Here is a 13,360-nt window from a genome sequence, read left to right as displayed (position 1 = left end):
ATTTGTTTTAAATTGGGTTTGTAGGCTAAATATACGAATTTTCTTACCCAGAAATAAATAGCTATTTTGATTTGTTTATATTATAGTCCATCGCCGACTATGTTTATTTTCCTAGAGCGCAGTGTTGCTTGGAAAATTTATTTAGTTCCATTTCCGAGGGGCTACTCAATGTATTGGTAACTGGCGGTAAATGACTCGGACAGTTTTTCTTCGGGCAGTTTCATGAAGTGTCTAGTCGTGTCGTTGGTGAAACGGTTCCATTATCTACGATGAAAGGTGTCGCCATCTATCGTATTTCACTGAAACTCGAACTTGGGTAGGATTTGTGTAATATCTAATGATTTTCTGGTGTTCGTTTATTCATTCCGCAAGTTTTGTAAATAACACATAACTATTATGTCAAAATTAATAAAAGGTCATTCTACGGTGATAGGTAAGTAAAAATAAAATACAAAATATTTTATTATAAATAACGAAAATACAAAATATGTTCTTTAATCACCGTCAACCTATTTACATCCACCAAAGACATCGGTCACGATACGTGCGCTTTGTGCTTCTGCCCGAGCCAGCATAAAAGCAAATGAGAAAACGAATTATTTCAACCTTGTGTGCATTGTCTGAAGAACAAAGTAAATCGTTACTTTATTCTTGCCGTGATAAACGATCGACATGAGTAAGCTTCAGCAAAACGTGGAACATTTGCTGAAGGTAAAAATGGAGCCTAGGCTTACTGAAGTCAACTTTATTCAGTTCGAACATGTCTACCGTGCAGTGTTGATAACGTTGAACGAAGTGGTCCAGGCCTCCTCAAACATTGGGATTCTACGAAATGTAAAGAAAACTTATTCTGATGAATGCTATATGCTTAAACAATGAAACGGAAGTCCCCTGCCCTTCCACTTATCGCCTCCAATTTCTGCTTCAGGTACAGCATTGTTCGTTATCCGGACAAAAACAATCAATAACATATCTCAAGCCAAATCCACTGAAACTGGGAATGAAAGAGTTCAGAGGGACTAAAAAAAGACTCTCGTAAAGATCTTCTAACAGATCATCCTTCAGCGCAATCGAAAAGGGATTTTTCTCCAACCTTGCTTGTACTCCATAAGTATTAGGACTCGAAGACTCTATACAATAAACCGAAACGTTGTTCAAGAGAGCACCTCTACGACTGTCTTTTCTCTTTGATATTTAAAAAAAAGCCACGTTTCACGCAACTGTCAGTATTCACAACTTGTAATGGGAGAAGTAAATAAATTTTCGATTCACCGAAAATCCTAAAAGGAGTGGAAGTGATCTGCATGGATCAACGGTTCGTTCAAAAAGAGTGATAACTTACAGTCTAGTAAAGTTCCAATTTAATACTATTGCTTATTTAAAGTTGGATTATTACACAGTAGAACCGTGAGAGGCAGCTATATCTAGACGTTTAAATGGTCAAATACTCATGATCATACAACGACGGTTCGGGCCAGTTTGCAAATTCAAGAGTAATACCATCAGAGCAGCGAGTTACACCTAACAACTCTTCTCTGCTAGATCGCGAATATGTTTCCTACATTAAGTATATGCAGATTAGTGCTATTTAAGTATTGCATCAATTTGCCACCACTCAAATTGATGTCTGAGCTGTCTCAAGTTATGTAATGGGCATCTGCATAACTGCCGATTTGAGTGGAAAACCGTTTCTGCCACAGTATGGTACAGCCCTGTGAAATCATCAGAAGATCAGATGATTCATTATACGGCAGATATGCCGAACAATTGACGTATTTCCTATTTTCCATTTATCAAAAGTCATATTGACTGTGATAGCGCCAATTTCGCGACATATGATGTCGGATATAAAACATGTATACATGCACGAGGCATTTCACGAGGATTTGTCATCCCATTTTTTGAACGTCGCTAAGACGGGGTTAAACAGCTGTCCAAAATAGATCTTTCCTTTATGTAAACAGGATTTTTGAACAAAAGTTATGGAAGCTTTTCCTTCCTGCACATGGCAGGATAGATTCATAGTTGCTGTACGTTTATGCTGAAGATTAATTTGTGCTATTCTAACCGTACTCGATACACATTTCATGATCAGCACTTATTGTACAGCAACTAGAAGATATCAAACACGTTGGCTTATAATCGCCTATAGCGATGCTCGAAATGTGTTTTAGGGACATCACCCGCATTTGAATTTCACGATTTGCGACGAAACAAACGTCCACTGTGTCAGAGATTCGCACAGAAAACAGCAAGGGTAAGACCCGAGACACTATGTGCGCGACTGACCATGTAGTCCTAGGCACGGAGAAACACCGCGACTTGAGGACTTCTGCTTTCAGTCGCCTTTTACGACATAGAAGCAGGAACCCAGTGGATCAGTTCTTGGTTGAGATACTTAAACCCGCCGGATGCCACACGACCTCGAGGTGAAAGATGAAAATGGAGCTTAGACTTACGGAAGCCAACTCTATTCAGTTCAAAAATGTCTGGCACATGCGTTGATAACATTTAACAAACTGACTCAGACGAAAAGATTCATTTCGCGTAATAATTTAATACATGTAGGTGAGTGTACGCTAAAAGAAAGATCTCTTTATATGAGTGTCTTGCGTCCAAAAGTGGGTTACCCACATATTTCAGTTTTTGCAGGAAACTTCCGCATTTCCAATATAACACTTTTTCCAAAAATACATTATTTATGTGTAGTTTATGGATTCATGTTGTCTAGAAAAAATAAGATTATTACATGTACTACTTTTCAATTCACGAGCTTTTTAGTAATTCGGAGGGTGAAGGGGTGTGGTAATCTCGGGGGTATCTGGCGTCCAAAAAGAGAAATCCCACAATTCCTGCGGTCTTTCCTTATCTTTCGTTTTAGAGTTATGGTGTCTTTGGCAAAGCTGTCACACTGCATCTAGCCCTTTATTCGACCGTACTATATTAGTTCGAAATTCAGTCGCTAGTTGCGGTACTGTTACCAACCTTTCAATGGAACGAGAGAGAAAGATGGTATCTGCGACAATGTTTCGAGCATTCGAGATTCTCTGCCAACTGTATAGAAGACGTAAGTTGCGAATCAAATATCACTTCCTGATCATTCACATTATTTGGGCTAACACACATGCGGTTCGTATAATCAGCGAAGGTCTCAAACTCTTGTTGTAGTAATCTACAATCTTCAGTAGAGCGGATGAGAAGAAACGTCTTGAGATTGTTTGCGAAGGACAGTCGAGGGGTCTTCAAAACTAGATGGGCGTCGTTGAAGTAGAGCTTAAGCATCAGCGGTCCCAAGTCACTTCCCTGAAGTATTTCTGACGAAGAAATAAATGAAAATCTTGAAAGACAACTAGATCGAGAAGTAATCTGTAGGGTATGATCTAAACAAATACAACAAACTATCGTTGATTCCAAATCTCTCCATTTTTGCGTTTGTTAAATCATGGACTTGACAAAAGCGGCAGAGAGGTCTGAGTAGATAACATCAGGCACGCCGTTCCATACTCTGTTATGCAGGATGTTAGACATAGCAGGTTAGCCTCAGTCGAACGCTCAGATGTGAAGCCTTGTTGATCGTCACTTATGTACTGCTAAGATCACTAACTCGAACAACTGTGAGACAGCGCTCAATGAAGTAATTCCAGTATGGAAAGCGTGTCATCGTTTAACGTGGTCGAAGATGATGACATCAAAACTGTTTCGGAGGGAGACTACATGGCAATATTCCTCAACGGTTGAATTGATACAACAACCGTTTTGGTAATATAGTAGCCGCTTGTCCCGTCGTAGACCAAGGCCGTCTTTGAAGCAGTGGAGAGCTCACAGATGCATTATACTCGCCTGCTGTAGGTTTTCGGAAGATCCCTCGTCCTGTTCCACCACAGGACCGAGACGACTGCTGATTGCTGGCTGGAAGGGCTCAACAGTGATGAGGAGATTCAGGGCTTCTTCGTAATTGGTAGCAAGTCTGCGGCGATGACCGTAGAGACGGGAATCCGAAGGTTGTAGTCAATGCAGTTGGGCTATGTACCTCTCGAGAGCAGGTGAGAGTTGCTGTTATGAAAAACGGCATCTGGTATCGATACGAAGTTACGCAATTATCGAAGAACATTTCAGCGCTAGAAAGTTTAGAAATAGATGGATACTTGCCGTAGTAGGAAATTTGGAAGATTTTTTTTCTCTTCCTCACACAGGACCGGGATGACTGGATTGTGGTGAGGGGACTGCAGGCTTCCATAGTACAAGCGGCGGTGCATCCCAGTGTCCGAAGTAACCAATTGACGAAATTTATCTTGTCTTTGCTGATCGAAATTAAATTCGCGAACCAGCAACCCAGTTTGCCAAGTAGACGCTCTGAGTGCCAATTCAGTCCTTCAGTTCACTCGAAAGCTCAATTCGCAAGGAAACAAAGATATCAGCACAGAGAACAGACGTCCATCTTCAGCATTCAACTTGTGTAAAATCTCTAACGGTTTCGAAGGTAGTTTGGATATCTAAACCAGGTGCGCTACTGTCGTCATGTTTCTTGTGGCTGAGTGCGACAGAATTGACAGCGGTTATTCCTCTACCCAGTCAAACTAGTCCGGAACCGAATCGAACTTCCAGCATGAAATCCAGCTCAAATGCGTTAACCGATAGAGTCGGAATCGGTTGTTTTCTTTGAGCTAAATTTCATGCTGAACCCATCCAGGATTTCGAACTGGTCCCGGAATCGATTTGACGGATAGTTGGGATAGGTTGGTGCGGCGGCGCTAGTGTTTTTCGTATATTAATTCAAATGTTTACACACGTTTTTTAAATATTTTTGTTCGATCATGGATGTCTGTTCTCTGTGATATCAGTATTGAGTTCCACAAGATGACGACACGAATGAACTCATTATGAATGAAGTTCATGTTTGACAATTCTCGGTGGTTTGTTTACTTCGTCAGTTGCGTGAATACGAGAGCAACGGGTGCTCATCTGTTCCATTCGCACTCACGTAGCTCCCATGTAAACAAACCACCGAGATTTGTCAAACGAAGTTCATCCGGCTCATTTTGTTGGGTTATGTCGGTTGGTGTAAAATCTAATATTCCTTGATTAACAAGATTGCTTTAGATGTATTTGTTGGGTACATATTCCACTGCGATCAGTGTTTTAATCTATTGTGGCAGACCCCTTTTTGTTGTATGCTACATCAGGGTGTTGTATCACTATAATTCTGAATGTTTCCCTCGTGCTGACTATAGGCATGGTCCCAGCTGTATTGCTTATTTCCAAGAATTCTTTAGTCGTAGTGATGATTTCCTCCACTGAATGGATCGGATCGAGGCGACTCTGATAGACCCAAAACTGTTCCCGCTCATCAGAAATTGTTTTGATTTCCCGCCGAATTGTTGGAGTACCAAAGACAGAGGCTGCAGTGAGGTGAAATAGCGTAATTCTAGCGACTTCTTTTTCGATTGGATTGGTCCTGCGGAAATCGCTTGACGAACAGCCCTCATAGAGCTACAGGACCAGAATTAGTCGTAAAATGTATCTTATGCAGTTCGAGAGATTAGACACTACTACATTCTGGTTATCTACTGACACAATTATTTAGTATCCACTACGGATACAGCGGAATCGGTTTGCTTCCCCACTTGTAGAAACTGTGAGCCCAATTGTCGGACAGCCAGTACAGGTTCTTCGTAAAGCCAGACAACAAGTCCAGAGCGGATCGCTGTATATTAGAAACGCGAGTGTGGTGAAAACCCGACCCACAATTGCCACAACAAACATTTTTCTCGATACCATTCACAGGAGAGTCACATGTCTTAGAAGCAGAATCCATTGCTACTTTCAATTCGCCTTATTGACGTTTGGGAAATACGCTATTCGCCTACAGATGACGTTGTGTATAAAATTTGGTTGGCGACTTCACAGTGATTTAAACAATATCACGAGATGAACGAACAATCATAACAGAAAATCCTTGATTTCTGAGATTAATTTCACAAACCAACACAAAAGTATACAGGATACTGGCACGGTGAACACGGTAATTTGATGAATTAATTACACATATAAAACACACCGAAAAATTAAAACACTACAGCATGTGGGTTTACACAGAAAAAAATGTTCTCAACGAATTTGACGCAATCAAATAAATCACTAGGTGCTATACAGTAACTTTTCCAAAGACACCATAACTCTACAGCGAAAGGAAATAATTGATGCCACATTTTTTTTCATTTTCCGACCACTGTGCGGGGTTTTTCACTTGGTCCCATATTTCTCGGCCAATTTTCAATAAAGAACTATAACATTTTATTGGATTTTATTTTTTTGGGAAAATGCACTCTACAATATACATTCGTGCAAAAACATATATCAAATAGAAAATAGCCATACATAGTCAGTATTGGAGCGGCACTCACCTTCAAGTACTACTGTTCGGGCCGAAACGTCAACGTACAACGCAATCCAACTAAAATCGGTTTCATATCGAGTTCACCGATTGATGAGCTGCAACCGAACACTTCTAGATGACGAATTGATAGACTACTTTACTTGACACCACTTACTTGCAAAGTGGCCATTAATAGATTCATGACATATTTCGGAGAAGGGAAATTCATTACGGCGGAAACATGGAAGAACTAAGTTCCAGGTATTTCAAATGGTCTTTTTGTGGTGAGTATGCAGATGAACCGACCCAGTCGCTCTTGCTCAGTCCGGCGACAACTTGACAGCTCGCATATATTGGACTCATAAGCAAACTTTGTGGTGATTTGGTGATGTCATGGCGGCTCGAATGGAGCAAAATTTGAAAAAGGCTCATCCCATTTACTATTTTCCATATCCAAAAAATAAACAATTTAAGCATTTCCATCATCAAATTCATTTCACTGTTCACATTAGAAGCTGTCCTCATTCCCCCATACCTAAACAGAAACATAGATTCCATTTGGAATTTAAAAAATCCAAAAAAAAAATGAATCGAATTTCGGAAATACAAGAAGATGACTTTCAAAGTCAAGCCACTACCACCTATATTGGAATTTCCGAAAATCTTCCGAAACTAATCAACATCTCCTAAGCCATGAAATCCTCCGGTAGAGCCGAGTAAAATGCCAGAATAATTCTGAAGGGATCCATACCAAAACCATCGCAACATCTTCCGGACAGAATTATTGCAAAAGTCGTACAAAACTCTAGCTAGAGTCGAACAAAATTTACTTTCCTGGCAGCATTCTTGCTGAAACCGAGCACTACCGGTTTTCTGCCAGAATTCTGATAAAAGCACACAAATTTTATTCAAAACCAATTTTGCTAAATGTGTAGAAAATCCTACATATATTGTTTATTCTCACGATCAAAATACTAGAATTCTTGACGTTCTTAATGAACTTGAAACAAGATGTCGCAGGTCCACGAATTGTTAAGCTTGGTGATTTTCTTTCATTGGCCAAAATGTTTTTCATTTATATTACGATTACAAACTTCACACAACAAGAAAACCAAAACATTTTTCGGAAGGAAGAGGGCCGGTTGCTAAAAACAACAACTTCGAGCTAAATTTATAATAAGATTTATGTAACTTTGCTGACGGTTTCCAATGAGGGATAAATTTATTCTCTAATAATAGTTTTCTTTATCCACATTTTGGAATACGCTTTTTCTAAATGTTCTAGCCGCATTGACGGTGCTCATAACACACGTAACGAAACACGCTTTTCTCTTGAAACTTTTTCGTGTTGTTGTTCGTGGTACGCGTACAGAGAAGGCATACTAGCGCCACCATCAAATCGGAGGTACATATATGAAACAAGCGCTATCTGTCAAGTAGTCCCTGGGTTGCTCTTGCTTTACCATGCAGTACAAAACATAATGCAGCAGTATCATTACACATAGAACTCTTTGTATATATCTAGGGCTAATTTACATGTGCAAATTTTGTGAACAGGCGCCCAGGGCCGGCGGATGACGTGAATAGTAGGGTAGTATTACCCAATCGAAAATAACCTATGCTTGTACGACAATGAGAAAGACAGAAGTGAGCTCCAGTCTGCAGTTGGCAACTTTTTTCACACAAATATTTCCCCGCTGCGAACAAACAAATCAAATAAATATTTGCAACAGCAAATCATATGCGGTATCTGACCATCACTCGCTAATATTCGTTTTAATTTTTATTTTTTTATATCTCATGTAGATATATAAATGATATACGGCTCCGTTAAGCTAACGTATTGAGCTTCACCAAATAACCGAATTGAATGAAAATACTGGCACCACAGAAAACGAACATCAGGAATCATATTCCAGAATTGTGTGTGGCGTACAATCGGCACTTGAACAGGTAATCGTTTGAAAATTAGGCTACCCTAAACTCACTTAGTTCGACCGAATCGAGATCGAAATTAGTGATAGCATATCGAAGTCAAATCGAGGAACTCAACATTTCGTATGGTACCTACATTTTGTGGAGACCCGGTCATTCCAGTATTATTGGAAATAAGTTAGCGGACGAATTGGCTAGAGCAGGTGCTGCGATTCACTTCGTAGGTCCAGAACCAGATTCACCACAAGATTTGCTCTTGGGTTGCATCCGAACATGCCAACCATTTGGCTTGCAAACGTGAGTTCGAACAAAAACCGTACTGTCCGATATAAGTCTGAAAATGGTAAGGATTTTCTTGCATTTTACCATGCACAATCGCAGTATTCTAATCAGGGTACTGACTGGTTATTGTAAACTCAATTATCATATGGCTAGTATTCAGTGTGCTGAGTATTATTCGTGTGATCTTTGTAAATCCTATTACGGAGCTCCACATAATTTGATAAAAATACTACTGTAATTGGGTATTTTTCGAAAGATCTTGTGGTCCTCATGGAAGAAATCAATAAAAAGCTTTGCTCGGCTGCACGATTATGACGCCTTTGTAGATGACTCACTCTGTCTAGTTGTTAGTTTTTTAATCAAAGTCTAAAACAAAGAACGATCACACTGTGCTCGATATAGGTATTAGCAATGGTTGTACCGGTTTGTTGCGGAAAGACCGTTTCAGTTTCTTACGCAAAGTGCGAAGATGAGGAATCTCTGGGAGTAAATATATATTTCAATTATGGTTGCAGTCGGCCTTGACTGCGGTTGGAACCATAGTGAATAAAACAACAGCACGTCGAAAAAAATCAATTAAATTTTGCTATTTAGAGCCAAATAACGTTTTGACAAACCATAAGTATCCATTCGCATTTTCGAAGAATTAGAATCATTTGTTGTTGAAATCTGTGCATTCCAGCCGCTGTGACTTCCAAATCATTTTAACCCCTCCCAACCACCACAAAAGTCTTACGTAATTTATGAATGATCCCTTATTGTTTACGCAGTGACGTCATGCAATGCAGTGCGACTGCTCCACCAGTGTGGTGTGCGAGATGCAATATAAACTGATGAGCAATGAATACTGATTTATTCAATTCCTTCTAATGAGATAATTGTGGCGTGGATAAGCGACAGTATATAGGCAGCCCCGGGTGACGCAATCGTAGCCGACTGCACATCTCAGACGCACGGAACTTGTTGAACTTTGTAATTTGTAATTTGCTACCGCCTGACTGAGAGGCTACAACAGTACGAGCTGCCGGGTTAAGAACGAACTCAAGTTCTGCGAGACGGAGGAAAATCTGTCGGAGCTTTTCTATTATATTATAATCACTCATTCGTTTCGACCTTGCCCCGAAGCAGCAGGCCTGCGCGGTTGACTGAATGCACCGGTGCAAGATTGAACTAGGAAATTCCAGCTAAGCAGAACAGGCGCATTGAAAAAAAAAGCTGTGCAATAAAACCAATTGTGGTGGATATTTCTAGAACACTGGACTAACCCTACCGCGGAATAATTGGATATAGATTTAGATTGGACACGCGCCTTAGTGCTGTTCCGGGGAGAATGTGCTAATGTCAACGAAGGACTTTCCGACGTGCTATATCGGTTTTCAAGCGCACCGTTGTGCAACAGGTTTCAATTTCAAGCATTCAGCTTAGTTTCGAGTGGGTGGGAAAATCGAGGAAGTCTTACTTGTCAGCGCGTTGGTCAAGTGGTGGTAGAAAATTTTGCACGGAATACATGGAATGTGCGAGAACAGGGTTGACTCAAGCGGCCCATAATTAGATTGAGCGATTGTTGCACATATGTTAGGTTAGTAATAGAAGCAGGTGCATAAAATGCATCATGAGAAAAATCGATAGGGATTTCTACGTAATGGTGTATTGTGATGCTGAATCGATTTGACCACACGGGATCGAAGGTTCATTATCATTATCTCGTTCATCTCGTTATAAGCTTATGCGAAATCAAGTATATAAGGTCTTGGTGGTTCAGAATTCTGCGTAGTACAGTACGTTTGGCTGAATAAAAAAATTCTTTTCAGTATAATTGTTAAAAAATGAAAAAGCGTTGAAAGTCTCGGTCTCTATTAACAGCGAGTATCTAACTAACATTCCTTCCCTTCCCCGGTAGAACAGCACAGTGATTATGATTCGCTCCTCCACAGCCTCATTTTTTGGTTCATTGTGCATTTTCACTCATTCGGTCAATCACAATGTGCTAGTACGGGCAGTCTACTTAATAAGCTAAGCAAAAAAAGATTAAAATAGAAAGATACAATCTCTTGTTTAAAACATGAATTTTACATCAATACCCATCGGTATGCATCGTAAATGTGTATTCTAGAGATCAAACTTCCTCAATAATGGATCGTTAATGCACCCAAAAAAAGTCATTTTCAGCAAAAATGTTTTTCAACATTATATTACTACTGTTGAAAATTTATAAACATTTTTTAGTAAAAAATCAGTAAATTAATCAATTAAAACCAAAATATAAAGAGAAACAGGAAGTTTTCAATAAGAAATGGTTATGGAAACCAATTTGAACAATCAAAAAACGCATAGGTGCTTTTTATATAGAAATTGTCCAAAACTTTATTTGGGTTTTAATTGAGTACTTTCATGATTTTTCACTAAATAATGTCTATAAATTACCAACAGTGATAATGTAAAGTCAAAAAAAAAATACTGAAAATGAATATTTTTTGGGTGTATTATGGATCCATCATTGAGGAAGTTTGACTTCCAATATTTATGATACATACTGATAGGTATTGATATGAAATGAAAATATTGATATGAAATCGGTGCTGGGTCATTGGGCCGAAAGCCGTTCGCCCGAAACGGTCATTAGGATAAATTGGTCTACCAGATAATATTGCAGTTGCGGTGCGAAGAACTCAAGGAAGCCAAATATAACCCGCGATTTTTGTGTAGCACAGCTCCAGCATTCACAAACAGATGGGAAAGTAAGGAAACACCAAGTTTTCGTGTCAAATTCGCACAAGTTTGTGTTTGTTTGATATTTGGTACAGTACAGACATAAACAATTTGAATAACAGGTATTTCAAATCGAAATAACTGGAAAAATAGCGAGCAACATTAATGGTATGTCGTTATTAATTAATTAATAAATTAATCACTTAGTGTAATGTCATTATTAAGCCTCTTAAGACACCTTCTTCACAGCCGATTCACAGTAAACAGTGCTTCAGTTCTACAGATCAATAAGCATCCTTACGGGTAGGGGCTCGAACATGCGACGAGTGGTTTGTACGAGAACAGCGCCGTTTATTATAGTGGAATTAAACGGAAGACACCCGTCTTAAGATGATTAATTTCAAAAGCAATAAAACAGTACGAGATTCGTCTAATTGAGCTTCGCAAATTTATCTCTAGCCGAGAAGATCTGGAAGCTCCACAGGATAAACTTCAACTTCTTTATTAAATATTCGGCCCCTTTGCCATCGGCTTAGTGTCCATTCGGCCTACTGTCCTAGTCATCATCGGCTGGATACCGTCGCTACCGCTTTTGACTCTAGCTGTTCATAAACCTGGCAAATGCAGCAATAACAATTTTTTGCTCATGATTTAAAGAAGGAAAAAGACTCAGTAAATATGTCAATAATGTGATAAATATCGGAATACGTCATGGCACGAAATGGGTTCAATTGATGCTGTTACAGGCGGTTATATCTGAGGCCTTAAGTTAGGTCAAATTAAATCAAATATTGCTTTCGTTCTCGGAGTCAAACTAGCTCCGATGTTTTTAATCTCGTGGTAATAGACCTAATATCACCTCGGCCTTTTGACCTATTCGGTCGAATGACCCATTCGGCATAATTGCATTCTGCCTTATGGCCTATTCGGCCTTACAACACATTCGGTCTTATGGTGTTCGATCTAACAGCATTCTGCCTAACGACACCCGGCATAATGGCCCGACACCGTGAAATTCACGTTTTCATGCAAAATGATGGGTGTATTAACTGTAGAAATTTTGTTTTGTGATAAAACCTCAAAAAAAGCCATTTATGTCACTTTCCATCCGGTTGGAATTATATTAAAACAGCTTGAATTTCTTAGTTTTGCTTATATTTTCAAAATCTGGTTGAGGCATTATCGCACGAAAAACTTTTTTTTTTATTGTGTTGTCCTCGATAAAAAATTACATCGTACAGACTTAGAATAAACACCAATTTAACCTATTTTTAATTTAATCGATTCTTTACTAATATTAAAATCAAACAAATGATAGACACTGTTGAAGAGTTGACAGCAAACATTCAAAGGATTATTCTGGCCATACTGCGTGCGATGTGTTGAGCGTCGGAAAAAAATCAATTCAAAATAGTATTCTTGATGAATAAAGTCAAATTATTATGACTTCTATTCCAACTGCGAGAATAGTATAAATAAAAAATATCGAAACTCAAAAATAGCAATTAATGCCATTTGATGCTAAACCGTGGCGATCGATATTAGGTATTGTCATATCATTGATTGAGTGTGAAAATGGCTTCCGGTACCTTTATTCAATTCCAACATACAAAGAATGTAGTACGGAAAGTATACCATGTGTATCTTGGTTCGAGTATCAAGGCAAATATGTCACAAGAAGGGATATCGGATCTGTTCCCTTGCAGGTTTTCTTCTCTTCCAACCTGATCCCACAATCTGCTCAACCCGCGCTATCAATGGCCGATTACCACGTGTCAGAATTGTAAATAGTCGACGTATCACGGACAGCCCTGCGTAGTCGCTGCTAAGTATTATCGCAAACAACCGAAACCAGCAGTTCACCATCGTCGCCTAAACCGAAAGCGGTTACTCAGCCAACCTGTTGCGACTGTGCATATTACCTTCAAACCAACATCCAGCACCACCAGTGAAGAAAATCAATGAAAATGAATACACAATCGTATTTCACTAATTCATAAAGCAAACAACAACCGTGAGCAATGGCGACATGGACGTATTCGGTAAAGATAGACATCC

At 39.3% G+C, this 13,360-nt stretch overlaps 1 protein-coding gene across 2 annotated transcripts in view; it reads right to left on the bottom strand.

The window, feature by feature from the left end:
- LOC131682213 (carbonic anhydrase) overlaps positions 1 to 13,360 on the bottom strand; it is a 71,441-nt gene that overhangs the window by 9,103 nt on the left and 48,978 nt on the right. The window lies entirely within an intron of this gene.

This window comes from Topomyia yanbarensis, chromosome 2, assembly GCF_030247195.1.
Source record: "Topomyia yanbarensis strain Yona2022 chromosome 2, ASM3024719v1, whole genome shotgun sequence".
Lineage (NCBI taxonomy): Eukaryota > Metazoa > Arthropoda > Insecta > Diptera > Culicidae > Topomyia > Topomyia yanbarensis.
Note: the sequence above shows the minus strand (reverse complement) of the source record. Positions and strands in the feature narration are given on the sequence as shown.